Source organism: Delphinapterus leucas, chromosome 1 (genome assembly GCF_059928025.1).
Source record: "Delphinapterus leucas isolate spDelLeu-1000000601 "Yukka" chromosome 1, BTC_Dleu_Yukka2, whole genome shotgun sequence".
NCBI lineage: Eukaryota > Metazoa > Chordata > Mammalia > Artiodactyla > Monodontidae > Delphinapterus > Delphinapterus leucas.
This window is the reverse complement of record NC_143129.1, coordinates 83,117,490-83,145,147: the sequence shown is the minus strand read 5'-3', so window position 1 is coordinate 83,145,147 and position 27,658 is coordinate 83,117,490. Positions and strand designations below refer to the sequence as shown.

Genomic DNA, 27,658 nt, shown 5'->3' with positions numbered 1-27,658 from the left:
AAATCCAGCTTTGCAAAGAAATGATATCATTGAAAAGATTGTAGAATACTCTAATATTGGCAGATTTTCCTATGTAAATTACACCTCAATAAAGCTTACTTTTAACAAAAAAGGACAAACAAAACCAAATGTTGACAGGGTGGAGAGCACTGGAAATTCTTATTCATTTCTGGAAAGGGTATAAAAAAGTTCAACAGGTTGGAAAAATATTTGACAGCATCAACTGAGTGTCATCCATACACAGTTATATGCTGTGACTCAGAAATCATACTTTTAGCTGTGCTACACCTTTGACCTGTGCTCTCCAATATGATAGGTACAAGCCACATATGGCTATTGAACACTTGAAAGTTGCTAGGGCCACAGGTTGTAGTGATAATAGTTTGATGTAGTAAGTCTCCTAAAGCATTAAAATAGATTAAACTAGAAAATTCAAAATTCCTTGTGACAGGTTTGAAAACTAATAAAGGGAAACGTCACTAAAATGAAGTCAGGAGACCAGAAGTGGGAGCTCTCACGGGGTACCACTCAAGTTCAAAGACAGGAAGTATCGTCAATTACAGACCCAAACAGAAGAAGCATCAATAGGAAAGAATCATCGATTACAGGCCCCAACAGAAAAACATGTACGTTGCATCTCCTGCAAGAAATCAGCAACTTGGCAATGAGAAACCACTGCCAATCACCCTGAACTTTCACTTTTCTCCAATGGGCTTGGGTTCACGACAACCTCCCTCAGCTTCCTCCTCTTTCTCTCTAAGTAAGGTTCCTTCCTGTCCTTTGTTTGTGGGACTTGCCTATGGCTTTTGCTATAGCTTGCTTGTCCTGAATTGCAATTCTTCCGCTATTCCTGAATAAACCCTTTTTGCTGGAAAAAAACAAAAAAAAAACCCCCTCCCAACTTTTATAGATTTTTATATCTGTAAATTTTTTACATTTAATTTGCTTATTTGTTTTTGGCTGCATTCGGTCTCCGTTGCTGGGCGAGGGCTTTCTCTACGTGCAGTGATTGGGGCCTACTCTTCATCGTGGTGGCTTCTCTTGTTGCGGAGCACGGGCTCTCTGCGCGCAGGCGTCAGTAGTTGTGGCATGAGGGCTCAGTCGTTCTGCTTCACGGGCTCGAGAGCGTAGGCTCAGTAGCTGCGGTACACGGGCTTAGTTGCTCCACAACACGTGGGATCTTCCCGGACCAGGGCTCGACCCCGTGTCCCCTGCCTTGGCAGGCGGATTCTTAACCAATGCGCAACCAGGGAAGCCCCCAAAAGTATTATTTTTAAAGTCAACACTGGCATTATTCTGCTGGAATGCGGTGCCTTAGAAAAATGTGTATGTCCACCAAAAGTCACAAAGAAATGTTCGTACCTTTTCAGAATATCCTCAAGTGGAAACAACTGAAATGTCCAACAGTAGAAAAGTATGTAGAGTTATATTCTTACAAGGACTACACAGAGAGACAAAGAAGTACGTGAAAAATAGGGTTAAATTTCATAGACATAATGTTGAGTGAAAGAAGTCAGACCCATGCCCCTCCAGGCCCCCAAACCCAGTGCATGCCCTGTGATCCAATTTATGTGAAAGTAACAGGCAGAGAGGTTGGGAGGGGTATGTGTGTGATTCCTCTGAGCTCTTGCATGGGAAGAGTCATGAGGAAGCCTTCTGTGGTCTGGTAATTTTCCATACCTTAGTTATTCAGGTTGCTCCATCAGTGATGCACGTTGGTGTACACTGGTAATGGTGTGGGAACTGTACACTCTTTGTACTTTATGCATATTATGCCTCAGTTTTTAAAAGTTTAATGCCACTTGGTTATTGTTAAAGTGATGTTGATACTTTTTCTTCGGCTTTGTCCTGGGCTAGGAGGAAAAGTAAGTTCAAAGTACTTACTGGGATATATTTGTTGTCCTCAGATTTTTGGCTTCCCTTCAGTATCGGATGTCTGACTACTTACTTATATGTTGCTCACAACCATGACCCTAAGCTGACATTCCACTGTTCATACTGCGGCAAAGAGAGAAGCAAGTGTTCATGATCAAATCTTGCTCTGTTAAGAATCAATATGAGTCAAGGAAGGGGGAGGGTATATGAAATTGAGAAATTCTGATGAGGAAAGTAGTTCAATTAGGCTTAAGTAACTCAGAGGTGTCAAATGGAGGACACTGGCAGGTCGTACACAAAGAAAAGCGGCCACATTCACTTCACCACTAAACTCTGAAGAATTTTTGGAGCAGCCACACATAGCCAAAAGCGTTTACCTGATTAGTTCGGAACGTCACTAGATTAACCCGTCCAGACTAGGTGTTTGATGGCTTTCCGCTATCTGTTCCTCAAGGAAAGGGAAAACTCCCCTTTCTCAGGCTTTGTGTGTGTGTGTATGTGTGTGTGTGTGTGTGTGTGTGTGTGTGTTTCCTCTCTTCTCACTTCTGGCTCTTTTATAAATACTGTCTTTTTTCATGACAACATCCTAATAACTCTTTCCCATTTTTATTAGGAACCATGTGAACTAACTCATTCAAAGTCTCTTTACTACTTGAAGTAAGTCAGAAAGAGGAAAACAAATATCGTATATTAACGCATATATGTGGAACCTCGAAAAATGGTTCCGATGCACCGGTTTGCAGGGCAGAAAGAGAGACACAGCTGTAGAGAACAAACATATGGACACCAACACGGGGAAAGTGGCAAAGGGGTTCGTGGTGGTGGGGTGAATTGGGAGATTGGGATTGACATATATACACTAATATGTATAAAATTACTAATAAGCACCTGCTGTATAAAAAATAAACCAACTTCAAAAATAATCTCTTTACTACTAATGTTGAAGTATGATTTTCATATTCACCTCTGTATACACTATATTGGGAGCTTTGAAATGTATTCTTGGGTGGAGACTGCCATGGAAAGGGAAAGTTTAGGCCTTCAATTGTTGGAAGATAGGTCCTTCTTAGTCTTTCAATAGTTTCCAGTTAGTATGTGTTTAACAAGCTCATCGTCATTCTCTCTGCGTGTAACGTCGTGGCTTCTCCAAAGGCCCTGTTTACTCTTTCTCCTCCTCTTCTTCTTCATTTCATTAATTAGTTTGGGGAGTTTTGTAGGCCTACCTTGCAATCTTCTTTTCCTTTTGAAATCTTGGAGGTTGAACAAGGAAGGGATGCAAATCTCAGTGAAGTTTTCTCAGTTACCCGTGAGCATGGTGGCCAAGGGGAAGGGCTCTGGAGGCAAAGTGCCTGGGTCTGAGTGCTGGCTCTCACTGTCACGGGGGTGAGACCCTGAAAAGGTTAGCTCAGCTTTTCAGTGCCTCGGTATTCTCATCTGCAATAAGGGGTGGTAAAGTCCTACACTATCTTCCAGGGTTTTTATGTGGACTTAGTAAGTTATTCCACAGTAAACCACCGAGGAACGGTGCTGGTCACTCAGTAAAGCTCGAGAAAGCTGCTATTATCCTCATTAGGAAGTCTTTTATTTCCCCTTCTAACTACCACTGCTGACCTTCAACATTCCCCAGAACAAATTTCGATTGTTTAAATGTTTAGCTGACCTCTTCTCCCTCATATGAGTGACCTGCCTCTGGAAAACTGGTTGGTTTGGATGGTCATCTAACTGGTGATCTAAAGGCAGTGGGGCACTGCATCCAGCTTCATCAGATTCTTGGACCCTGGGCAGGCATGACGATTGTTTAGCTCATGGTAGACAATCTCTTGCACATGTTTCTATAGCAAGAGCTATTCACAGATAGTCAGACATACCTTTAGTATTATAAGAAAAGTGCGAGTATGTACCAGTGACATGTCTCTTTGGTTGTTGTTGTTTGAAGAAATCAAAGGAAGAAAATAGAATTTACCTGGAAGTTGTAGATTTCCTCCTTCAGTTATGATGGGGTGTTTGTAGCAAGCTGGCCTTCACGCTTAAAACGACTAAGTCAAGTGTGGATTAAAGGAATTCTGTTTGAAGGCCTTGGAGAAATGCAGCTAGGACCCACAGGATCAGCTCCAGAGAGAGAGAAGCTCACTGGAATGAACCTAATTCTCTACCTTTTCCCCTTAGGCCCAAAGGGCACTTGCGCGAACCCTCGGCTCCCGCGGCTTCTGGGAGCTGAGGAGTCAGCGGGGCCGGCCCCTGCCCTCGGGGGCATAGCTGTGGATCCGAGGACTCTGCGGTCCGTGCGGGAGCCCAAAGGCCGACTGTGGGAGGCTCGGGGGGTCCTCCCTTCGGGGCAGGCTCGGAACCCTAAAACCAGGGCCTCTTGGGAGCCGCAGACTCCTTGCCTGAGAGGTCTTGGGGTGTCAAGGTTCATTCTTCAGTTTAAAAAGTTGGCCACTAGGATAGTGGTGGCAGGACCTACGGATTTCAGGGGTGTGTCACTAAGCTGTAGCACCTGCCGTGTTTCCGTAGTGTAGCGGTTATCACGTTCGCCTCACACGCGAAAGGTCCCCGGTTCGAAACCGGGCGGAAACAAACATTCTTCCTTTCTGAAACTTTTACCTTCTCTTTCAAAAAAGCAAAACGGCCGAAAGGCAGGGGCTGAGGCAGCGGGCGCAGCTGCATTTTCCATCCCCAAGGTACAGGCCAGGAGTTCCGTTGCTGCCTGAGAGCCTGCTCAGCGCTAGGAGCCAGCCCTCCTTTCTCCGCTCTGAGTCACTGCGGAGTCCAGGTCACAGCCAGCTGACCCAAGTGTGCAAAGGACAAGGCTGACTTCGGCTCATTTTTACATCCGGAAATCCCCTCACCTCCTAAGCAGGCGCCTAAATCTCTTGCACATGTTCACGCGAGTTATGTCTCTGGAAACCAAGGAGTTCATCCCTGGCTTGGCTTCACACAAGTTCATCCCTTCACACTTGGCTCTCCCCCACCTCGGCACACTTACGCAACAGTTTGATTTGCGTGACGGAACAAAAGAGACCGAACCCAGCTGTGCACCGGGGACTCGAGCCAAAGACACGGAAATGAAAAATGTCAGGCTCCCCTAACTGAGCTGGTCGCGGAGGGGAAGGAGCCCGTACCGGTGCCGTTAACCAGGAGAGCCCCCAGAGCCACGGCAGACATCAGGAAGTGGACGGATCCCCCCATCACCTGCTGACATCCCAGTCGGCAGCTGACTCAAGAGAAAACCGAGGTTCAGAAAGAGAGCGTGACCTTGGCTCGCAGCACACAGCACTGAAGCTAGACCAGGACGGACCTTGTGTCCTGTCTCAGAGCCCACAGCGTCGCCCAGGACTGCAGATGTGCAGGGTGATGAGCAGCCGGGCAAGGGCTGGGAGCCTTGCACAGCTGCATTCAGCCCTGGGCTTCTGGGAAATCTCCGTTCCTGCTCTCCGGGTCTCTGAAGTGTAATCTTTACTTCTTTTACAATTTTCATCTGGAGACGCTAAGTCGAGGTTCCTCCATGGTTCCCTGGTGGTCTAGTGGCTAGGATTCGGCGCTTTCACCGCTGCGGCCCGGGTTCGATTCCCGGTCAGGGAAGCCTTTCCCCCCCCCCCCACCACCTTTTTTTTCCCCTTCAGCATCTCCACTGGCAGGAGTCTTCCTCTTCCTGCCCCGACCAGAGCTGTGTTTTACTTCAAGGTTCAGATGCAGAAGAGCTTCTGCACTGAGTCCCCAAATGCCGGTGAGTCCCGGCCTCAGGGTCCTTGACATCGCGCAGGCTGGAGGAGGTGAGATGTAATGAACAGCCTGGGCTGGCCAGCTCTCGCCTCGGCTCCTTTCTCCCTGCATGTTACAAACCCGAAGACTTATTTACAGAGTTTTCATCCCAAGAGCATCGGGGACTCGAGTTCATTGAAAACCAAAACGAAAACCCTTTGAAACATACAAAAAAGTTGCAAGAGTAATAACATCGTATATTCTATACGTAAGTGCACAGTAAACACTTTCCCACGTTGGGTTTCTCACTCTCTCTCCGTATATGAGAATGGCGACACCACTTGAGAGTTCCTTGCAGACATCTCCACTCAAGATTGCTCCTTTCGTTTGGCATGTCTCTCAAAGCCAGCTTCTGTGGGACTTGTCCTCCGAGACCAGGGGAAGCCTTTGTCCTCGCGGGGACGCCCCCTTGCCCTTTCAGGAACCTGAAATCCGTTCCCTTCAGGCTGTAGAGAAGCTTCAGGAGGAGTTTTATTCAGCTTCCCCCGAAGTGCAAGCCAGGCACGTTCTGTGCTAGTAGGAATCCCCCCGGACCGGCTGCCCTCCGGTCTCCTCCCGGTTGCCTTGGCGGGCAGTGGGGTCTTGGGTCAGCCTGAGCGCTGGAACCGCCTACCTCGGGAAAGGCCCTTCGGGGAAGTGCAGCTGCCCCTTGGCTGTTGCCTGGATCTCTGTGCCCTGCAGGGAGCGTAAAGGGTTCTGACAGGACACAAAGGTGACGAATCCTTCCCTGTAGTGAGTGGGAGGGTGAGAGGAGCAGATGGGAAATGAATGCGTCAAAGGCAGGGGGAGTATTCTCAAGTGCTTGTCACAATTGTCTGCAAGGGTGGCTGCCCTGTGATAATAGTGCTTAGTGTTGTCTTTTCCTGACCTTGACCCAGTCTCAGGTCCAGTGTGATTAACTGCTCTAAACCGTCCGTTCTTCCGAGGCTTTGGAACGGGTACCATTTTCCTGCTAGAAAGGCGGCACATCCTGGGTATTCGTAAGTGTCTACTCCATAGAGCGTCCAGAAGAGTCACGTGCTGCTGTCTCTGTGGCGCAGTGGGTTAGCGCGTTCGGCTGTTAATCGGAAGGGTTTTGGTTCGAGCCCACCCAGGGACGGTGGGAGAGGTTTTAGAACCCATTCAGCGTTTTCCGTGTTGATTACCATTCCCGGTGTTCCATGCTGATTATTACCTGTACATCTGCTCCCACAAAGTTTACCGAACTGCGTTCGGGGTCCTGTCCACCTCACGACTGCTGCCAGTCTTGGGCCACACTCCCCTTCCCAGCTCTATTGTCTGTCGTCTCTATTGGACTCTATACTTGCCTAACTTAGGGCCTCCTGAAAGAGATCCAGGAATCCACGGTCTGGTGGGATAGTCTTTATTCGGCCAAGTCTATAGACTGGGACAAGAAAGTCATATTTTATGTGTCTTAAGCTTTTCATGTGTGAACGTTAGTAGTTGTTCTATGAATGATGTTAGCGGTGAGCTCATCATCATAACTCTCCTCTGCATTGTTTCTGATAAAGGCCTTTCTTCCATGGTTGTGTATTACTTGGTTTCATGGTTTCACGATGACGAATATGCTGCAGCCATCATTATCGTACACACACCTCTGACCACTCGTGCGGGTGTTTGCATAGCGTAGGGGACTGGAAGTGCAAGTGCTACCTTTAGTGTTTCTATGCTTCTAATGTTGGTAAATCCTTCAGATTTTCCTCCCACAGAAGTAGGACTGAAGCATATTCCATTTTATTTTCCGGTCTTTCAATGTCCCTTTCTTCATTTACTCGCCAACACAGCAATCTTTGTATACATCTCTCTATGATAGTCTAACTAATAAAGGGAGCAGTGCCCTCCCGACATAACTAAGGGGAAGGACAACAGAGGGACATTGTGGGCATTCAACAGAGATATTCTATTGCATATGTTCGAAAGCTCAACATTCAATATTTTAAAAATCCTCCAAGAACTGTAATTGTTTTCTCTGCTGACCTAGGCAACAGGGTCCAGAGAAGACTGCCCAGAATGACCTCTTTGATAACGTCCTGCCAAGCAACTTATCCCAAGAGAAGAATGTCGCTGATCCCAGAGGTTTTTTCCTTCTCCCCTTTTCTCTTTTATTTATAAATTTTGCTTATACTTTTAATTTGATGAAAACAATCTAATGCCTGTCCTTCCTCGTATCAAAAGGGGAATAAGTGTTTCTATGTTATTCCTTGTCAGTTTTTTGGCTGTGACTGTAAAAGTTATCCCATCTAAGACACATCGTGGGAGCCAACAGAATCCTGCCCCCCTACAGGTTCCTGCTTCAGTCCTGGACCCTTAGAGTTATTAGCTCACGTTTGCTCTGTTCTGTTAAATCTCATGTGCAGAAATTGAGTATTTTGGCTTTTTCATACTGTGTGGTTACTGGACAAGGATTTTTTTTTTCTCTCTCTCTCTCCCTCTCATTTGTGCATCACTAATTTCTCCTCTCAGTGCGGGATTCTGGTTTTAATTTTAGGAAGTGAACTTCTGGGGATAATCCCTGTTGGTTGGTGGTTGACAGGGATCTATTCCCTGTTAGGTAGAAGATGACAGCTAATCTGGACCATGAGTCTTTCTTGTCTGATGCTTGTCCTGAGGATTCTAGTGTTTCCTGGTATGTGACACTGCAGCAGTGAGAAGCTGTCCACCTCTTGCCTTTCCTCTATTTGGTAAAAACCGCATGGGCCAAGGCAATCCTTGTCAATAACTGCAAAAGTGTAGGAGCTACAATAAGGATAATCTTAATATGCAATGGTTCCCTCATATGGAGCTCCACATTAATAAAGGGGAGTAATACAGGAAGAATATAGAATTTTTAGGATGGAATACGCAGCTTTCTTTCATTGGTATACTCAAGTCTCTGAATAACCGAAAAAATTCAAACAAATGTCCTTTAGGGATTACTTAAATCAGACTACAGAAAGCAGAGGAAAGACATTTATATCATTACAAACAAGCAACAAAGTCAGCAACATGAGCACTTGTGACAAGCCTACAAGTCAAGATTTAAACCTTCCAGAAATGTAAGCCAGTTCAGTCCTTAGTACAGATGGATGAGGAGCAATGACGTCATGCACAGATACATGCCCTGGAGACTCAAAAGCACATCACAGAAGTACTCCGATTTTCATTAATGAGTTTCCTTCAAGGACCTAATGTGGCTGACTTATTTCATTTTGTTTCCCTCACTGTCAATTGCTGTTAATCCATACCGTTGCCTCTGCTTTCACGTTAAATAATGCCCACTAGTTTGATGAATTTTTCTCCCTTTGAGTATATTTTCTGAGAAACAAAACCATATACTTTCTCTTCCTTGGGAGACAATGGACAAATCAGGCCTCTGAAAATTTAAATGAATTAAAAATTAATTCCCCAATTAATTTCAGAATAGTAATAATCGCTTACATAAATTTAAAATAAGAAAATTAAGAATTACAGGGGAAAACGCTTTACTACGTATGCTTTCAATGTGGTACTTATATAAGGAAAAATTTTGTTGTTGAATCGGTGACAAGGAACAATAACAGATTTAGCTGTAGATTAAATTAATGGTCTTGATTACTTGGAACAACAGTGAGAAACGAAATGAAATTGATTACAAAGATGACCCTTAATACTTTTAAGCAATTTAAATAATTTATACATTTTATATATAATGACATTTAGAATGTTTATGTCATGTGTTGTGTTTTTATCGAGGTTACTCACAAAACTTAGATTGGTTTAATAATTTTGGCCTAAAAATGACTATATATATATTTTCAGATTATCTTATAATGTATAAAATAATGGTGGTATAATATTCTAGTATGTAAGTCTTGGCTTTATTTTGGTTTGAACATCTGAGTTAAGTTGGACTTCCTAAATCTCCTATACTGGTTGTACCGGTTAAATAAGCAAACATATTCAGTAAGATTCCAACGTCTAATCATTTAAATTTATCTGTTGAAGTATATTAAATATACTAGTCAAGTACACTAAATACACTAATATCTTTAAATAGGAATGAATACTTGTAATTCTAGAAACCAGACGACTCCATTATGCCACTTACAATTTCTGGTAAATGTTTTTAGGTGTCATCTGATATGTGATTCCATATATACGAATATATGATTCCAACATTCTCATGTTCCATCATGTGTCAGCTTAAATTACAAGTTCAAGAGTTAACTTTAATCCTTTGACTAACATTAAATTGATTTAATTAACGAATCATCTTTGGTTGCCTGCAAATTCTCTCTGTCTTTGTCCTTCCAGTTTGCCCTAATTTCCTTATAGGCTGGCTCACAACAGCACTTGCGTTGGGGAATACTGTTGCTTTTTGGGTTCACATATATTTCTATATTTTGTAGGTTTGCGGCTGGTGCTGTGGCTATTCTTATGTGTTCCCTTGACGAAAGATCAGTAGAGTGGCTTGTGTTTTCACTGCTCTGACACGGCAGAATCATAACCTTAATGCTGCGCACTGCACAGCTTCTGAAACCTTCTCAAAGCGCCTCCTTGCTTCTTGTTACACATTCATTTTTTGCATGGCACTTGCTTTTTATCACAGCAAGCACCAAAATCCAGCTTTGCAAAGAAATGATATCATTGAAAAGATTGTAGAATACTCTAATATTGGCAGATTTTCCTATGTAAATTACACCTCAATAAAGCTTACTTTTAACAAAAAAGGACAAACAAAACCAAATGTTGACAGGGTGGAGAGCACTGGAAATTCTTATTCATTTCTGGAAAGGGTATAAAAAAGTTCAACAGGTTGGAAAAATATTTGACAGCATCAACTGAGTGTCATCCATACACAGTTATATGCTGTGACTCAGAAATCATACTTTTAGCTGTGCTACACCTTTGACCTGTGCTCTCCAATATGATAGGTACAAGCCACATATGGCTATTGAACACTTGAAAGTTGCTAGGGCCACAGGTTGTAGTGATAATAGTTTGATGTAGTAAGTCTCCTAAAGCATTAAAATAGATTAAACTAGAAAATTCAAAATTCCTTGTGACAGGTTTGAAAACTAATAAAGGGAAACGTCACTAAAATGAAGTCAGGAGACCAGAAGTGGGAGCTCTCACGGGGTACCACTCAAGTTCAAAGACAGGAAGTATCGTCAATTACAGACCCAAACAGAAGAAGCATCAATAGGAAAGAATCATCGATTACAGGCCCCAACAGAAAAACATGTACGTTGCATCTCCTGCAAGAAATCAGCAACTTGGCAATGAGAAACCACTGCCAATCACCCTGAACTTTCACTTTTCTCCAATGGGCTTGGGTTCACGACAACCTCCCTCAGCTTCCTCCTCTTTCTCTCTAAGTAAGGTTCCTTCCTGTCCTTTGTTTGTGGGACTTGCCTATGGCTTTTGCTATAGCTTGCTTGTCCTGAATTGCAATTCTTCCGCTATTCCTGAATAAACCCTTTTTGCTGGAAAAAAACAAAAAAAAAACCCCCTCCCAACTTTTATAGATTTTTATATCTGTAAATTTTTTACATTTAATTTGCTTATTTGTTTTTGGCTGCATTCGGTCTCCGTTGCTGGGCGAGGGCTTTCTCTACGTGCAGTGATTGGGGCCTACTCTTCATCGTGGTGGCTTCTCTTGTTGCGGAGCACGGGCTCTCTGCGCGCAGGCGTCAGTAGTTGTGGCATGAGGGCTCAGTCGTTCTGCTTCACGGGCTCGAGAGCGTAGGCTCAGTAGCTGCGGTACACGGGCTTAGTTGCTCCACAACACGTGGGATCTTCCCGGACCAGGGCTCGACCCCGTGTCCCCTGCCTTGGCAGGCGGATTCTTAACCAATGCGCAACCAGGGAAGCCCCCAAAAGTATTATTTTTAAAGTCAACACTGGCATTATTCTGCTGGAATGCGGTGCCTTAGAAAAATGTGTATGTCCACCAAAAGTCACAAAGAAATGTTCGTACCTTTTCAGAACATCCTCAAGTGGAAACAACTGAAATGTCCAACAGTAGAAAAGTATGTAGAGTTATATTCTTACAAGGACTACACAGAGAGACAAAGAAGTACGTGAAAAATAGGGTTAAATTTCATAGACATAATGTTGAGTGAAAGAAGTCAGACCCATGCCCCTCCAGGCCCCCAAACCCAGTGCATGCCCTGTGATCCAATTTATGTGAAAGTAACAGGCAGAGAGGTTGGGAGGGGTATGTGTGTGATTCCTCTGAGCTCTTGCAATGGGAAGAGTCATGAGGAAGCCTTCTGTGGTCTGGTAATTTTCCATACCTTAGTTATTCAGGTTGCTCCATCAGTGATGCACGTTGGTGTACACTGGTAATGGTGTGGGAACTGTACACTCTTTGTACTTTATGCATATTATGCCTCAGTTTTTAAAAGTTTAATGCCACTTGGTTATTGTTAAAGTGATGTTGATACTTTTTCTTCGGCTTTGTCCTGGGCTAGGAGGAAAAGTAAGTTCAAAGTACTTACTGGGATATATTTGTTGTCCTCAGATTTTTGGCTTCCCTTCAGTATCGGATGTCTGACTACTTACTTATATGTTGCTCACAACCATGACCCTAAGCTGACATTCCACTGTTCATACTGCGGCAAAGAGAGAAGCAAGTGTTCATGATCAAATCTTGCTCTGTTAAGAATCAATATGAGTCAAGGAAGGGGGAGGGTATATGAAATTGAGAAATTCTGATGAGGAAAGTAGTTCAATTAGGCTTAAGTAACTCAGAGGTGTCAAATGGAGGACACTGGCAGGTCGTACACAAAGAAAAGCAGCCACATTCACTTCACCACTAAACTCTGAAGAATTTTTGGAGCAGCCACACATAGCCAAAAGCGTTTACCTGATTAGTTCGGAACGTCACTAGATTAACCCGTCCAGACTAGGTGTTTGATGGCTTTCCGCTATCTGTTCCTCAAGGAAAGGGAAAACTCCCCTTTCTCAGGCTTTGTGTGTGTGTGTATGTGTGTGTGTGTGTGTGTGTGTGTGTGTGTGTTTCCTCTCTTCTCACTTCTGGCTCTTTTATAAATACTGTCTTTTTTCATGACAACATCCTAATAACTGTTTCCCATTTTTATTAGGAACCATGTGAACTAACTCATTCAAAGTCTCTTTACTACTTGAAGTAAGTCAGAAAGAGGAAAACAAATATCGTATATTAACGCATATATGTGGAACCTCGAAAAATGGTTCCGATGCACCGGTTTGCAGGGCAGAAAGAGAGACACAGCTGTAGAGAACAAACATATGGACACCAACGCGGGGAAAGTGGCAAAGGGGTTCGTGGTGGTGGGGTGAATTGGGAGATTGGGATTGACATATATACACTAATATGTATAAAATTACTAATAAGCACCTGCTGTATAAAAAATAAACCAACTTCAAAAATAATCTCTTTACTACTAATGTTGAAGTATGATTTTCATATTCACCTCTGTATACACTATATTGGGAGCTTTGAAATGTATTCTTGGGTGGAGACTGCCATGGAAAGGGAAAGTTTAGGCCTTCAATTGTTGGAAGATAGGTCCTTCTTAGTCTTTCAATAGTTTCCAGTTAGTATGTGTTTAACAAGCTCATCGTCATTCTCTCTGCGTGTAACGTCGTGGCTTCTCCAAAGGCCCTGTTTACTCTTTCTCCTCCTCTTCTTCTTCATTTCATTAATTAGTTTGGGGAGTTTTGTAGGCCTACCTTGCAATCTTCTTTTCCTTTTGAAATCTTGGAGGTTGAACAAGGAAGGGATGCAAATCTCAGTGAAGTTTTCTCAGTTACCCGTGAGCATGGTGGCCAAGGGGAAGGGCTCTGGAGGCAAAGTGCCTGGGTCTGAGTGCTGGCTCTCACTGTCACGGGGGTGAGACCCTGAAAAGGTTAGCTCAGCTTTTCAGTGCCTCGGTATTCTCATCTGCAATAAGGGGTGGTAAAGTCCTACACTATCTTCCAGGGTTTTTATGTGGACTTAGTAAGTTATTCCACAGTAAACCACCGAGGAACAGTGCTGGTCACTCAGTAAAGCTCGAGAAAGCTGCTATTATCCTCATTAGGAAGTCTTTTATTTCCCCTTCTAACTACCACTGCTGACCTTCAACATTCCCCAGAACAAATTTCGATTGTTTAAATGTTTAGCTGACCTCTTCTCCCTCATATGAGTGACCTGCCTCTGGAAAACTGGTTGGTTTGGATGGTCATCTAACTGGTGATCTAAAGGCAGTGGGGCACTGCATCCAGCTTCATCAGATTCTTGGACCCTGGGCAGGCATGACGATTGTTTAGCTCATGGTAGACAATCTCTTGCACATGTTTCTATAGCAAGAGCTATTCACAGATAGTCAGACATACCTTTAGTATTATAAGAAAAGTGCGAGTATGTACCAGTGACATGTCTCTTTGGTTGTTGTTGTTTGAAGAAATCAAAGGAAGAAAATAGAATTTACCTGGAAGTTGTAGATTTCCTCCTTCAGTTATGATGGGGTGTTTGTAGCAAGCTGGCCTTCACGCTTAAAACGACTAAGTCAAGTGTGGATTAAAGGAATTCTGTTTGAAGGCCTTGGAGAAATGCAGCTAGGACCCACAGGATCAGCTCCAGAGAGAGAGAAGCTCACTGGAATGAACCTAATTCTCTACCTTTTCCCCTTAGGCCCAAAGGGCACTTGCGCGAACCCTCGGCTCCCGCGGCTTCTGGGAGCTGAGGAGTCAGCGGGGCCGGCCCCTGCCCTCGGGGGCATAGCTGTGGATCCGAGGACTCTGCGGTCCGTGCGGGAGCCCAAAGGCCGACTGTGGGAGGCTCGGGGGGTCCTCCCTTCGGGGCAGGCTCGGAACCCTAAAACCAGGGCCTCTTGGAAGCCGCAGACTCCTTGCCTGAGAGGTCTTGGGGTGTCAAGGTTCATTCTTCAGTTTAAAAAGTTGGCCACTAGGATAGTGGTGGCAGGACCTACGGATTTCAGGGGTGTGTCACTAAGCTGTAGCACCTGCCGTGTTTCCGTAGTGTAGCGGTTATCACGTTCGCCTCACACGCGAAAGGTCCCCGGTTCGAAACCGGGCGGAGACAAACATTCTTCCTTTCTGAAACTTTTACCTTCTCTTTCAAAAAAGCAAAACGGCCGAAAGGCAGGGGCTGAGGCAGCGGGCGCAGCTGCATTTTCCATCCCCAAGGTACAGGCCAGGAGTTCCGTTGCTGCCTGAGAGCCTGCTCAGCGCTAGGAGCCAGCCCTCCTTTCTCCGCTCTGAGTCACTGCGGAGTCCAGGTCACAGCCAGCTGACCCAAGTGTGCAAAGGACAAGGCTGACTTCGGCTCATTTTTACATCCGGAAATCCCCTCACCTCCTAAGCAGGCGCCTAAATCTCTTGCACATGTTCACGCGAGTTATGTCTCTGGAAACCAAGGAGTTCATCCCTGGCTTGGCTTCACACAAGTTCATCCCTTCACACTTGGCTCTCCCCCACCTCGGCACACTTACGCAACAGTTTGATTTGCGTGACGGAACAAAAGAGACCGAACCCAGCTGTGCACCGGGGACTCGAGCCAAAGACACGGAAATGAAAAATGTCAGGCTCCCCTAACTGAGCTGGTCGCGGAGGGGAAGGAGCCCGTACCGGTGCCGTTAACCAGGAGAGCCCCCAGAGCCACGGCAGACATCAGGAAGTGGACGGATCCCCCCATCACCTGCTGACATCCCAGTCGGCAGCTGACTCAAGAGAAAACCGAGGTTCAGAAAGAGAGCGTGACCTTGGCTCGCAGCACACAGCACTGAAGCTAGACCAGGACGGACCTTGTGTCCTGTCTCAGAGCCCACAGCGTCGCCCAGGACTGCAGATGTGCAGGGTGATGAGCAGCCGGGCAAGGGCTGGGAGCCTTGCACAGCTGCATTCAGCCCTGGGCTTCTGGGAAATCTCCGTTCCTGCTCTCCGGGTCTCTGAAGTGTAATCTTTACTTCTTTTACAATTTTCATCTGGAGACGCTAAGTCGAGGTTCCTCCATGGTTCCCTGGTGGTCTAGTGGCTAGGATTCGGCGCTTTCACCGCTGCGGCCCGGGTTCGATTCCCGGTCAGGGAAGCCTTTCCCCCCCCCCCCACCACCTTTTCTTTCCCCTTCAGCATCTCCACTGGCAGGAGTCTTCCTCTTCCTGCCCCGACCAGAGCTGTGTTTTACTTCAAGGTTCAGATGCAGAAGAGCTTCTGCACTGAGTCCCCAAATGCCGGTGAGTCCCGGCCTCAGGGTCCTTGACATCGCGCAGGCTGGAGGAGGTGAGATGTAATGAACAGCCTGGGCTGGCCAGCTCTCGCCTCGGCTCCTTTCTCCCTGCATGTTACAAACCCGAAGACTTATTTACAGAGTTTTCATCCCAAGAGCATCGGGGACTCGAGTTCATTGAAAACCAAAACGAAAACCCTTTGAAACATACAAAAAAGTTGCAAGAGTAATAACATCGTATATTCTATACGTAAGTGCACAGTAAACACTTTCCCACGTTGGGTTTCTCACTCTCTCTCCGTATATAAGAATGGCGACACCACTTGAGAGTTCCTTGCAGACATCTCCACTCAAGATTGCTCCTTTCGTTTGGCATGTCTCTCAAAGCCAGCTTCTGTGGGACTTGTCCTCCGAGACCAGGGGAAGCCTTTGTCCTCGCGGGGACGCCCCCTTGCCCTTTCAGGAACCTGAAATCCGTTCCCTTCAGGCTGTAGAGAAGCTTCAGGAGGAGTTTTATTCAGCTCCCCCCGAAGTGCAAGCCAGGCACGTTCTGTGCTAGTAGGAATCCCCCCGGACCGGCTGCCCTCCGGTCTCCTCCCGGTTGCCTTGGCGGGCAGTGGGGTCTTGGGTCAGCCTGAGCGCTGGAACCGCCTACCTCGGGAAAGGCCCTTCGGGGAAGTGCAGCTGCCCCTTGGCTGTTGCCTGGATCTGTGTGCCCTGCAGGGAGCGTAAAGGGTTCTGACAGGACACAAAGGTGACGAATCCTTCCCTGTAGTGAGTGGGAGGGTGAGAGGAGCAGATGGGAAATGAATGCGTCAAAGGCAGGGGGAGTATTCTCAAGTGCTTGTCACAATTGTCTGCAAGGGTGGCTGCCCTGTGATAATAGTGCTTAGTGTTGTCTTTTCCTGACCTTGACCCAGTCTCAGGTCCAGTGTGATTAACTGCTCTAAACCGTCCGTTCTTCCGAGGCTTTGGAACGGGTACCATTTTCCTGCTAGAAAGGCGGCACATCCTGGGTATTCGTAAGTGTCTACTCCATAGAGCGTCCAGAAGAGTCACGTGCTGCTGTCTCTGTGGCGCAGTGGGTTAGCGCGTTCGGCTGTTAATCGGAAGGGTTTTGGTTCGAGCCCACCCAGGGACGGTGGGAGAGGTTTTAGAACCCATTCAGCGTTTTCCGTGTTGATTACCATTCCCGGTGTTCCATGCTGATTATTACCTGTACATCTGCTCCCACAAAGTTTACCGAACTGCGTTCGGGGTCCTGTCCACCTCACGACTGCTGCCAGTCTTGGGCCACACTCCCCTTCCCAGCTCTATTGTCTGTCGTCTCTATTGGACTCTATACTTGCCTAACTTAGGGCCTCCTGAAAGAGATCCAGGAATCCACGGTCTGGTGGGATAGTCTTTATTCGGCCAAGTCTATAGACTGGGACAAGAAAGTCATATTTTATGTGTCTTAAGCTTTTCATGTGTGAACGTTAGTAGTTGTTCTATGAATGATGTTAGCGGTGAGCTCATCATCATAACTCTCCTCTGCATTGTTTCTGATAAAGGCCTTTCTTCCATGGTTGTGTATTACTTGGTTTCATGGTTTCACGATGACGAATATGCTGCAGCCATCATTATCGTACACACACCTCTGACCACTCCTGCGGGTGTTTGCATAGCGTAGGGGACTGGAAGTGCAAGTGCTACCTTTAGTGTTTCTATGCTTCTAATGTTGGTAAATCCTTCAGGTTTTCCTCCCACAGAAGTAGGACTGAAGCATATTCCATTTTATTTTCCGGTCTTTCAATGTCCCTTTCTTCATTTACTCGCCAACACAGCAATCTTTGTATACATCTCTCTATGATAGTCTAACTAATAAAGGGAGCAGTGCCCTCCCGACATAACTAAGGGGAAGGACAACAGAGGGACATTGTGGGCATTCAACAGAGATATTCTATTGCATATGTTCGAAAGCTCAACATTCAATATTTTAAAACTCCTCCAAGAACTGTAATTGTTTTCTCTGCTGACCTAGGCAACAGGGTCCAGAGAAGACTGCCCAGAATGACCTCTTTGATAACGTCCTGCCAAGCAACTTATCCCAAGAGAAGAATGTCGCTGATCCCAGAGGTTTTTTCCTTCTCCCCTTTTCTCTTTTATTTATAAATTTTGCTTATATTTTTAATTTGATGAAAACAATCTAATGCCTGTCCTTCCTCGTATCAAAAGGGGAATAAGTGTTTCTATGTTATTCCTTGTCAGTTTTTTGGCTGTGACTGTAAAAGTTATCCCATCTAAGACACATCGTGGGAGCCAACAGAATCCTGCCCCCCTACAGGTTCCTGCTTCAGTCCTGGACCCTTAGAGTTATTAGCTCACGTTTGCTCTGTTCTGTTAAATCTCATGTGCAGAAATTGAGTATTTTGGCTTTTTCATACTGTGTGGTTACTGGACAAGGATTTTTCTTTTCTCTCTCTCTCTCCCTCTCATTTGTGCATCACTAATTTCTCCTCTCAGTGCGGGATTCTGGTTTTAATTTTAGGAAGTGAACTTCTGGGGATAATCCCTGTTGGTTGGTGGTTGACAGGGATCTATTCCCTGTTAGGTAGAAGATGACAGCTAATCTGGACCATGAGTCTTTCTTGTCTGATGCTTGTCCTGAGGATTCTAGTGTTTCCTGGTATGTGACACTGCAGCAGTGAGAAGCTGTCCACCTCTTGCCTTTCCTCTATTTGGTAAAAACCTCATGGGCCAAGGCAATCCTTGTCAATAACTGCAAAAGTGTAGGAGCTACAATAAGGATAATCTTAATATGCAATGGTTCCCTCATATGGAGCTCCACATTAATAAAGGGGAGTAATACAGGAAGAATATAGAATTTTTAGGATGGAATACGCAGCTTTCTTTCATTGGTATACTCAAGTCTCTGAATAACCGAAAAAATTCAAACAAATGTCCTTTAGGGATTACTTAAATCAGACTACAGAAAGCAGAGGAAAGACATTTATATTATTACAAACAAGCAACAAAGTCAGCAACATGAGCACTTGTGACAAGCCTACAAGTCAAGATTTAAACCTTCCAGAAATGTAAGCCAGTTCAGTCCTTAGTACAGATGGATGAGGAGCAATGACGTCATGCACAGATACATGCCCTGGAGACTCAAAAGCACATCACAGAAGTACTCCGATTTTCATTAATGAGTTTCCTTCAAGGACCTAATGTGGCTGACTTATTTCATTTTGTTTCCCTCACTGTCAATTGCTGTTAATCCATACCGTTGCCTCTGCTTTCACGTTAAATAATGCCCACTAGTTTGATGAATTTTTCTCCCTTTGAGTATATTTTCTGAGAAACAAAACCATATACTTTCTCTTCCTTGGGAGACAATGGACAAATCAGGCCTCTGAAAATTTAAATGAATTAAAAATTAATTCCCCAATTAATTTCAGAATAGTAATAATCGCTTACATAAATTTAAAATAAGAAAATTAAGAATTACAGGGGAAAACGCTTTACTACGTATGCTTTCAATGTGGTACTTATATAAGGAAAAATTTTGTTGTTGAATCGGTGACAAGGAACAATAACAGATTTAGCTGTAGATTAAATTAATGGTCTTGATTACTTGGAACAACAGTGAGAAACGAAATGAAATTGATTACAAAGATGACCCTTAATACTTTTAAGCAATTTAAATAATTTATACATTTTATAGATAATGACATTTAGAATGTTTATGTCATGTGTTGTGTTTTTATCGAGGTTACTCACAAAACTTAGATTGGTTTAATAATTTTGGCCTAAAAATGACTATATATATATTTTCAGATTATCTTATAATGTATAAAATAATGGTGGTATAATATTCTAGTATGTAAGTCTTGGCTTTATTTTGGTTTGAACATCTGAGTTAAGTTGGACTTCCTAAATCTCCTATACTGGTTGTACCGGTTAAATAAGCAAACATATTCAGTAAGATTCCAACGTCTAATCATTTAAATTTATCTGTTGAAGTATATTAAATATACTAGTCAAGTACAGTAAATACACTAATATCTTTAAATAGGAATGAATACTTGTAATTCTAGAAACCAGACGACTCCATTATGCCACTTACAATTTCTGGTAAATGTTTTTAGGTGTCATCTGATATGTGATTCCATATATACGAATATATGATTCCAACATTCTCATGTTCCATCATGTGTCAGCTTAAATTACAAGTTCAAGAGTTAACTTTAATCCTTTGACTAACATTAAATTGATTTAATTAACGAATCATCTTTGGTTGCCTGCAAATTCTCTCTGTCTTTGTCCTTCCAGTTTGCCCTAATTTCCTTATAGGCTGGCTCACAACAGCACTTGCGTTGGGGAATACTGTTGCTTTTTGGGTTCACATATATTTCTATATTTTGTAGGTTTGCGGCTGGTGCTGTGGCTATTCTTATGTGTTCCCTTGACGAAAGATCAGTAGAGTGGCTTGTGTTTTCACTGCTCTGACACGGCAGAATCATAACCTTAATGCTGCGCACTGCACAGCTTCTGAAACCTTCTCAAAGCGCCTCCTTGCTTCTTGTTACACATTCATTTTTTGCATGGCACTTGCTTTTTATCACAGCAAGCACCAAAATCCAGCTTTGCAAAGAAATGATATCATTGAAAAGATTGTAGAATACTCTAATATTGGCAGATTTTCCTATGTAAATTACACCTCAATAAAGCTTACTTTTAACAAAAAAGGACAAACAAAACCAAATGTTGACAGGGTGGAGAGCACTGGAAATTCTTATTCATTTCTGGAAAGGGTATAAAAAAGTTCAACAGGTTGGAAAAATATTTGACAGCATCAACTGAGTGTCATCCATACACAGTTATATGCTGTGACTCAGAAATCATACTTTTAGCTGTGCTACACCTTTGACCTGTGCTCTCCAATATGATAGGTACAAGCCACATATGGCTATTGAACACTTGAAAGTTGCTAGGGCCACAGGTTGTAGTGATAATAGTTTGATGTAGTAAGTCTCCTAAAGCATTAAAATAGATTAAACTAGAAAATTCAAAATTCCTTGTGACAGGTTTGAAAACTAATAAAGGGAAACGTCACTAAAATGAAGTCAGGAGACCAGAAGTGGGAGCTCTCACGGGGTACCACTCAAGTTCAAAGACAGGAAGTATCGTCAATTACAGACCCAAACAGAAGAAGCATCAATAGGAAAGAATCATCGATTACAGGCCCCAACAGAAAAACATGTACGTTGCATCTCCTGCAAGAAATCAGCAACTTGGCAATGAGAAACCACTGCCAATCACCCTGAACTTTCACTTTTCTCCAATGGGCTTGGGTTCACGACAACCTCCCTCAGCTTCCTCCTCTTTCTCTCTAAGTAAGGTTCCTTCCTGTCCTTTGTTTGTGGGACTTGCCTATGGCTTTTGCTATAGCTTGCTTGTCCTGAATTGCAATTCTTCCGCTATTCCTGAATAAACCCTTTTTGCTGGAAAAAAACAAACAAAAAAACCCCCTCCCAACTTTTATAGATTTTTATATCTGTAAATTTTTTACATTTAATTTGCTTATTTGTTTTTGGCTGCATTCGGTCTCCGTTGCTGGGCGAGGGCTTTCTCTACGTGCAGTGATTGGGGCCTACTCTTCATCGTGGTGGCTTCTCTTGTTGCGGAGCACGGGCTCTCTGCGCGCAGGCGTCAGTAGTTGTGGCATGAGGGCTCAGTCGTTCTGCTTCACGGGCTCGAGAGCGTAGGCTCAGTAGCTGCGGTACACGGGCTTAGTTGCTCCACAACACGTGGGATCTTCCCGGACCAGGGCTCGACCCCGTGTCCCCTGCCTTGGCAGGCGGATTCTTAACCAATGCGCAACCAGGGAAGCCCCCAAAAGTATTATTTTTAAAGTCAACACTGGCATTATTCTGCTGGAATGCGGTGCCTTAGAAAAATGTGTATGTCCACCAAAAGTCACAAAGAAATGTTCGTACCTTTTCAGAATATCCTCAAGTGGAAACAACTGAAATGTCCAACAGTAGAAAAGTATGTAGAGTTATATTCTTACAAGGACTACACAGAGAGACAAAGAAGTACGTGAAAAATAGGGTTAAATTTCATAGACATAATGTTGAGTGAAAGAAGTCAGACCCATGCCCCTCCAGGCCCCCAAACCCAGTGCATGCCCTGTGATCCAATTTATGTGAAAGTAACAGGCAGAGAGGTTGGGAGGGGTATGTGTGTGATTCCTCTGAGCTCTTGCAATGGGAAGAGTCATGAGGAAGCCTTCTGTGGTCTGGTAATTTTCCATACCTTAGTTATTCAGGTTGCTCCATCAGTGATGCACGTTGGTGTACACTGGTAATGGTGTGGGAACTGTACACTCTTTGTACTTTATGCATATTATGCCTCAGTTTTTAAAAGTTTAATGCCACTTGGTTATTGTTAAAGTGATGTTGATACTTTTTCTTCGGCTTTGTCCTGGGCTAGGAGGAAAAGTAAGTTCAAAGTACTTACTGGGATATATTTGTTGTCCTCAGATTTTTGGCTTCCCTTCAGTATCGGATGTCTGACTACTTACTTATATGTTGCTCACAACCATGACCCTAAGCTGACATTCCACTGTTCATACTGCGGCAAAGAGAGAAGCAAGTGTTCATGATCAAATCTTGCTCTGTTAAGAATCAATATGAGTCAAGGAAGGGGGAGGGTATATGAAATTGAGAAATTCTGATGAGGAAAGTAGTTCAATTAGGCTTAAGTAACTCAGAGGTGTCAAATGGAGGACACTGGCAGGTCATACACAAAGAAAAGCGGCCACATTCACTTCACCACTAAACTCTGAAGAATTTTTGGAGCAGCCACACATAGCCAAAAGCGTTTACCTGATTAGTTCGGAACGTCACTAGATTAACCCGTCCAGACTAGGTGTTTGATGGCTTTCCGCTATCTGTTCCTCAAGGAAAGGGAAAACTCCCCTTTCTCAGGCTTTGTGTGTGTGTGTGGTGTGTGTGTGTGTGTGTGTGTGTGTGTTTCCTCTCTTCTCACTTCTGGCTCTTTTATAAATACTGTCTTTTTTCATGACAACATCCTAATAACTCTTTCCCATTTTTATTAGGAACCATGTGAACTAACTCATTCAAAGTCTCTTTACTACTTGAAGTGAGTCAGAAAGAGGAAAACAAATATCGTATATTAACGCATATATGTGGAACCTCGAAAAATGGTTCAGATGCACCGGTTTGCAGGGCAGAAAGAGAGACACAGCTGTAGAGAACAAACATATGGACACCAACGCGGGGAAAGTGGCAAAGGGGTTCGTGGTGGTGGGGTGAATTGGGAGATTGGGATTGACATATATACACTAATATGTATAAAATTACTAATAAGCACCTGCTGTATAAAAAATAAACCAAATTCAAAAATAATCTCTTTACTACTAATGTTGAAGTATGAGTTTCATATTCACCTCTGTATACACTATATTGGGAGCTTTGAAATGTATTCTTGGGTGGAGACTGCCATGGAAAGGGAAAGTTTAGGCCTTCAATTGTTGGAAGATAGGTCCTTCTTAGTCTTTCAATAGTTTCCAGTTAGTATGTGTTTAACAAGCTCATCGTCATTCTCTCTGCGTGTAACGTCGTGGCTTCTCCAAAGGCCCTGTTTACTCTTTCTCCTCCTCTTCTTCTTCATTTCATTAATTAGTTTGGGGAGTTTTGTAGGCCTACCTTGCAATCTTCTTTTCCTTTTGAAATCTTGGAGGTTGAACAAGGAAGGGATGCAAATCTCAGTGAAGTTTTCTCAGTTACCCGTGAGCATGGTGGCCAAGGGGAAGGGCTCTGGAGGCAAAGTGCCTGGGTCTGAGTGCTGGCTCTCACTGTCACGGGGGTGAGACCCTGAAAAGGTTAGCTCAGCTTTTCAGTGCCTCGGTATTCTCATCTGCAATAAGGGGTGGTAAAGTCCTACACTATCTTCCAGGGTTTTTATGTGGACTTAGTAAGTTATTCCACAGTAAACCACCGAGGAACAGTGCTGGTCACTCAGTAAAGCTCGAGAAAGCTGCTATTATCCTCATTAGGAAGTCTTTTATTTCCCCTTCTAACTACCACTGCTGACCTTCAACATTCCCCAGAACAAATTTCGATTGTTTAAATGTTTAGCTGACCTCTTCTCCCTCATATGAGTGACCTGCCTCTGGAAAACTGGTTGGTTTGGATGGTCATCTAACTGGTGATCTAAAGGCAGTGGGGCACTGCATCCAGCTTCATCAGATTCTTGGACCCTGGGCAGGCATGACGATTGTTTAGCTCATGGTAGACAATCTCTTGCACATGTTTCTATAGCAAGAGCTATTCACAGATAGTCAGACATACCTTTAGTATTATAAGAAAAGTGCGAGTATGTACCAGTGACATGTCTCTTTGGTTGTTGTTGTTTGAAGAAATCAAAGGAAGAAAATAGAATTTACCTGGAAGTTGTAGATTTCCTCCTTCAGTTATGATGGGGTGTTTGTAGCAAGCTGGCCTTCACGCTTAAAACGACTAAGTCAAGTGTGGATTAAAGGAATTCTGTTTGAAGGCCTTGGAGAAATGCAGCTAGGACCCACAGGATCAGCTCCAGAGAGAGAGAAGCTCACTGGAATGAACCTAATTCTCTACCTTTTCCCCTTAGGCCCAAAGGGCACTTGCGCGAACCCTCGGCTCCCGCGGCTTCTGGGAGCTGAGGAGTCAGCGGGGCCGGCCCCTGCCCTCGGGGGCATAGCTGTGGATCCGAGGACTCTGCGGTCCGTGCGGGAGCCCAAAGGCCGACTGTGGGAGGCTCGGGGGGTCCTCCCTTCGGGGCAGGCTCGGAACCCTAAAACCAGGGCCTCTTGGGAGCCGCAGACTCCTTGCCTGAGAGGTCTTGGGGTGTCAAGGTTCATTCTTCAGTTTAAAAAGTTGGCCACTAGGATAGTGGTGGCAGGACCTACGGATTTCAGGGGTGTGTCACTAAGCTGTAGCACCTGCCGTGTTTCCGTAGTGTAGCGGTTATCACGTTCGCCTCACACGCGAAAGGTCCCCGGTTCGAAACCGGGCGGAAACAAACATTCTTCCTTTCTGAAACTTTTACCTTCTCTTTCAAAAAAGCAAAACGGCCGAAAGGCAGGGGCTGAGGCAGCGGGCGCAGCTGCATTTTCCATCCCCAAGGTACAGGCCAGGAGTTCCGTTGCTGCCTGAGAGCCTGCTCAGCGCTAGGAGCCAGCCCTCCTTTCTCCGCTCTGAGTCACTGCGGAGTCCAGGTCACAGCCAGCTGACCCAAGTGTGCAAAGGACAAGGCTGACTTCGGCTCATTTTTACATCCGGAAATCCCCTCACCTCCTAAGCAGGCGCCTAAATCTCTTGCACATGTTCACGCGAGTTATGTCTCTGGAAACCAAGGAGTTCATCCCTGGCTTGGCTTCACACAAGTTCATCCCTTCACACTTGGCTTTCCCCCACCTAGGCACACTTACGCAACAGTTTGATTTGCGTGACGGAACAAAAGAGACCGAACCCAGCTGTGCACCGGGGACTCGAGCCAAAGACACGGAAATGAAAAATGTCAGGCTCCCCTAACTGAGCTGGTCGCGGAGGGGAAGGAGCCCGTACCGGTGCCGTTAACCAGGAGAGCCCCCAGAGCCACGGCAGACATCAGGAAGTGGACGGATCCGCCCATCACCTGCTGACATCCCAGTCGGCAGCTGACTCAAGAGAAAACCGAGGTTCAGAAAGAGAGCGTGACCTTGGCTCGCAGCACACAGCACTGAAGCTAGACCAGGACGGACCTTGTGTCCTGTCTCAGAGCCCACAGCGTCGCCCAGGACTGCAGATGTGCAGGGTGATGAGCAGCTGGGCAAGGGCTGGGAGCCTTGCACAGCTGCATTCAGCCCTGGGCTTCTGGGAAATCTCCGTTCCTGCTCTCCGGGTCTCTGAAGTGTAATCTTTACTTCTTTTACAATTTTCATCTGGAGACGCGAAGTCAAGGCTCCTCAATGGTTCCTTGGTGGTCTAGTGGCTAGGATTCGGCGTTTTCACCGCTGAGTACCAGGTTCGATTCCCGGTCAGGGAAGCCTTTTTTCTTTTTCTTTTTTTTTTTTTCCTTTTTTTTCCCCTTCAGCATCTCCACTGGCTGGAGTCTTCCTCTTCCTGCCCCGACCAGATCTGTGTTTTATTTCAAGGTTCAGATGCAGAAGAGCTTCTGCACTGAGTCCCCAAATGCCGGTGAGTCCAGGCCTCAGGGTCCTTGACATCGCGCAGGCTGGAGGAGGTGAGATGTAATGAACAGCCTGGGCTGGCCAGCTCTCGCCTCGGCTCTTTTCTCCCTGTATGTTACAAACCCGGAGACTTATTTACACAGTTTTCATCCCAAGAGCATCGGGGACTCGAGTTCCAAAAATTCATTAAAAACCAAAACCAAAACCCTTTGAAACATACAAAAAAGTTGCAAGAGTAATAACATCGTATATTCTATACGTAAGTGCACAGTAAACACTTTCCCACGTTGGGTTTCTCACTCTCTCTCCGTATATAAGAATGGCGACACCACTTGAGAGTTCCTTGCAGACATCTCCACTCAAGATTGCTCCTTTCGTTTGGCGTGTCTCTCAAAGCCAGCTTCTGTGGGACTTGTCCTCCAAGACCAGGGGAAGCCTTTGTCCTCGCGGGGACGCCCCCTTGCCCTTCAGGAACCTGGAATCTGTTCTCTTCAGGCTGTAGAGAAGCTTTAGGTCGTGTTTTATTCGGCTCTCCCCCAAGTGCAGGGCAGGAACGCCCTGTGCTAGTAGGAATCACCCCGGACCGGTTGCCCTCCGGACTCCTGCCGGTTGCCTTGGCGGGCAGTGGGGTCTTGGGTCAGCCTGAGCGCTGGAACCACCTACCTCAGGAAAGGCCCTTCAGGGAAGTGCAGTTGCCCCTTTGGCTCTTGCCTTGCTCTCGGTGCCCTGCAGGGAACGTAAAGTTTTCTGACATAACACAAAGGTGAAAAATCCTTCCCTGTGGTGGGAGGATGAGAAGACCAGATGGGAAATGAGTCAAAGGGAGGGGAGTATTCTCAAGAGCTTTCCAAAATTGCCTGCATGGGAACTGTCAGGTGGTTGTCTGCCCTATGATAATAATGCTTAATCGTGTCTTGTCCTGGCCTTGACCCAGTCCCAGGTCCAGTCTGAATCCAAGCTCAGAGGCGTCTCGGTTTACTGTACATATTCCATTGTGCCTCCCTCCAAAGTGAGGTAGTGATCCAACTTCTATTTCCAGGATCGCAGTGGATAGTAACCATGGGTTTTTTTTTTTTCCTCGAACTTTCTGTTTTGCTGAAATGTACCTCAGGAAAAGAAAAAAGGTTTCGCTTTAGATAAATTAGTGCTCTCCACGCTAGGTACAAGAAAACAAATTCAGGTTGATAATTAGGATGAATCTCGAATACTTTTAACACTCTAGAAAATTCTAATAATTGATGTATAATTGCATAGAAAATATTTATGTCCTATCATACTTCCAGAGAGAACTGCTTGTATGCATCAGAGTGGTTTAATAATTTTGGTCTAAAATCTACTTTATGTTGTCTTCCAGATTTTCTAACAATGTGGAAAATATGGGTGGCACAGTATTCTAGTTTGTATAAGTCTTGGATTTAGTTTCTATTCAAAATCCTGATGAAAGTGAACTCCCTAAATTTCCTGTATTGGTTTTAGTATTCCTTAAGCAAACTTTAATTCCAATAAATATTTATGTTTTCAAAATTTTAAATTATGTGTTCCACTCTACTCAATACTGTGTAATGACATATATGGGGAGAGAATCTAATAAAGAGTGGATATATGTATATGTATAACTGATTCATTTT

At 44.7% G+C, this 27,658-nt stretch overlaps 5 non-coding genes across 5 annotated transcripts; all 5 read left to right on the top strand.

Moving 5' to 3' along the window:
* Window positions 1-4,379: 4,379 nt before the first annotated feature.
* On the top strand, window positions 4,380-4,452 carry TRNAV-CAC (transfer RNA valine (anticodon CAC)). Its single transcript has one exon. It is a non-coding gene; the product is annotated as a tRNA-Val (tRNA).
* A 2,210-nt stretch (window positions 4,453-6,662) lies between these two features.
* TRNAN-GUU (transfer RNA asparagine (anticodon GUU)) lies at window positions 6,663-6,736 on the top strand. The gene has a single exon. It is a non-coding gene; the product is annotated as a tRNA-Asn (tRNA).
* Window positions 6,737-14,595: 7,859 nt separating this feature from the next.
* TRNAV-CAC (transfer RNA valine (anticodon CAC)) lies at window positions 14,596-14,668 on the top strand. The gene has a single exon. It is a non-coding gene; the product is annotated as a tRNA-Val (tRNA).
* A 2,210-nt stretch (window positions 14,669-16,878) lies between these two features.
* Window positions 16,879-16,952, top strand: TRNAN-GUU (transfer RNA asparagine (anticodon GUU)). The gene has a single exon. It is a non-coding gene; the product is annotated as a tRNA-Asn (tRNA).
* A 7,855-nt stretch (window positions 16,953-24,807) lies between these two features.
* On the top strand, window positions 24,808-24,880 carry TRNAV-CAC (transfer RNA valine (anticodon CAC)). Its single transcript has one exon. It is a non-coding gene; the product is annotated as a tRNA-Val (tRNA).
* Window positions 24,881-27,658: the final 2,778 nt, after the last annotated feature.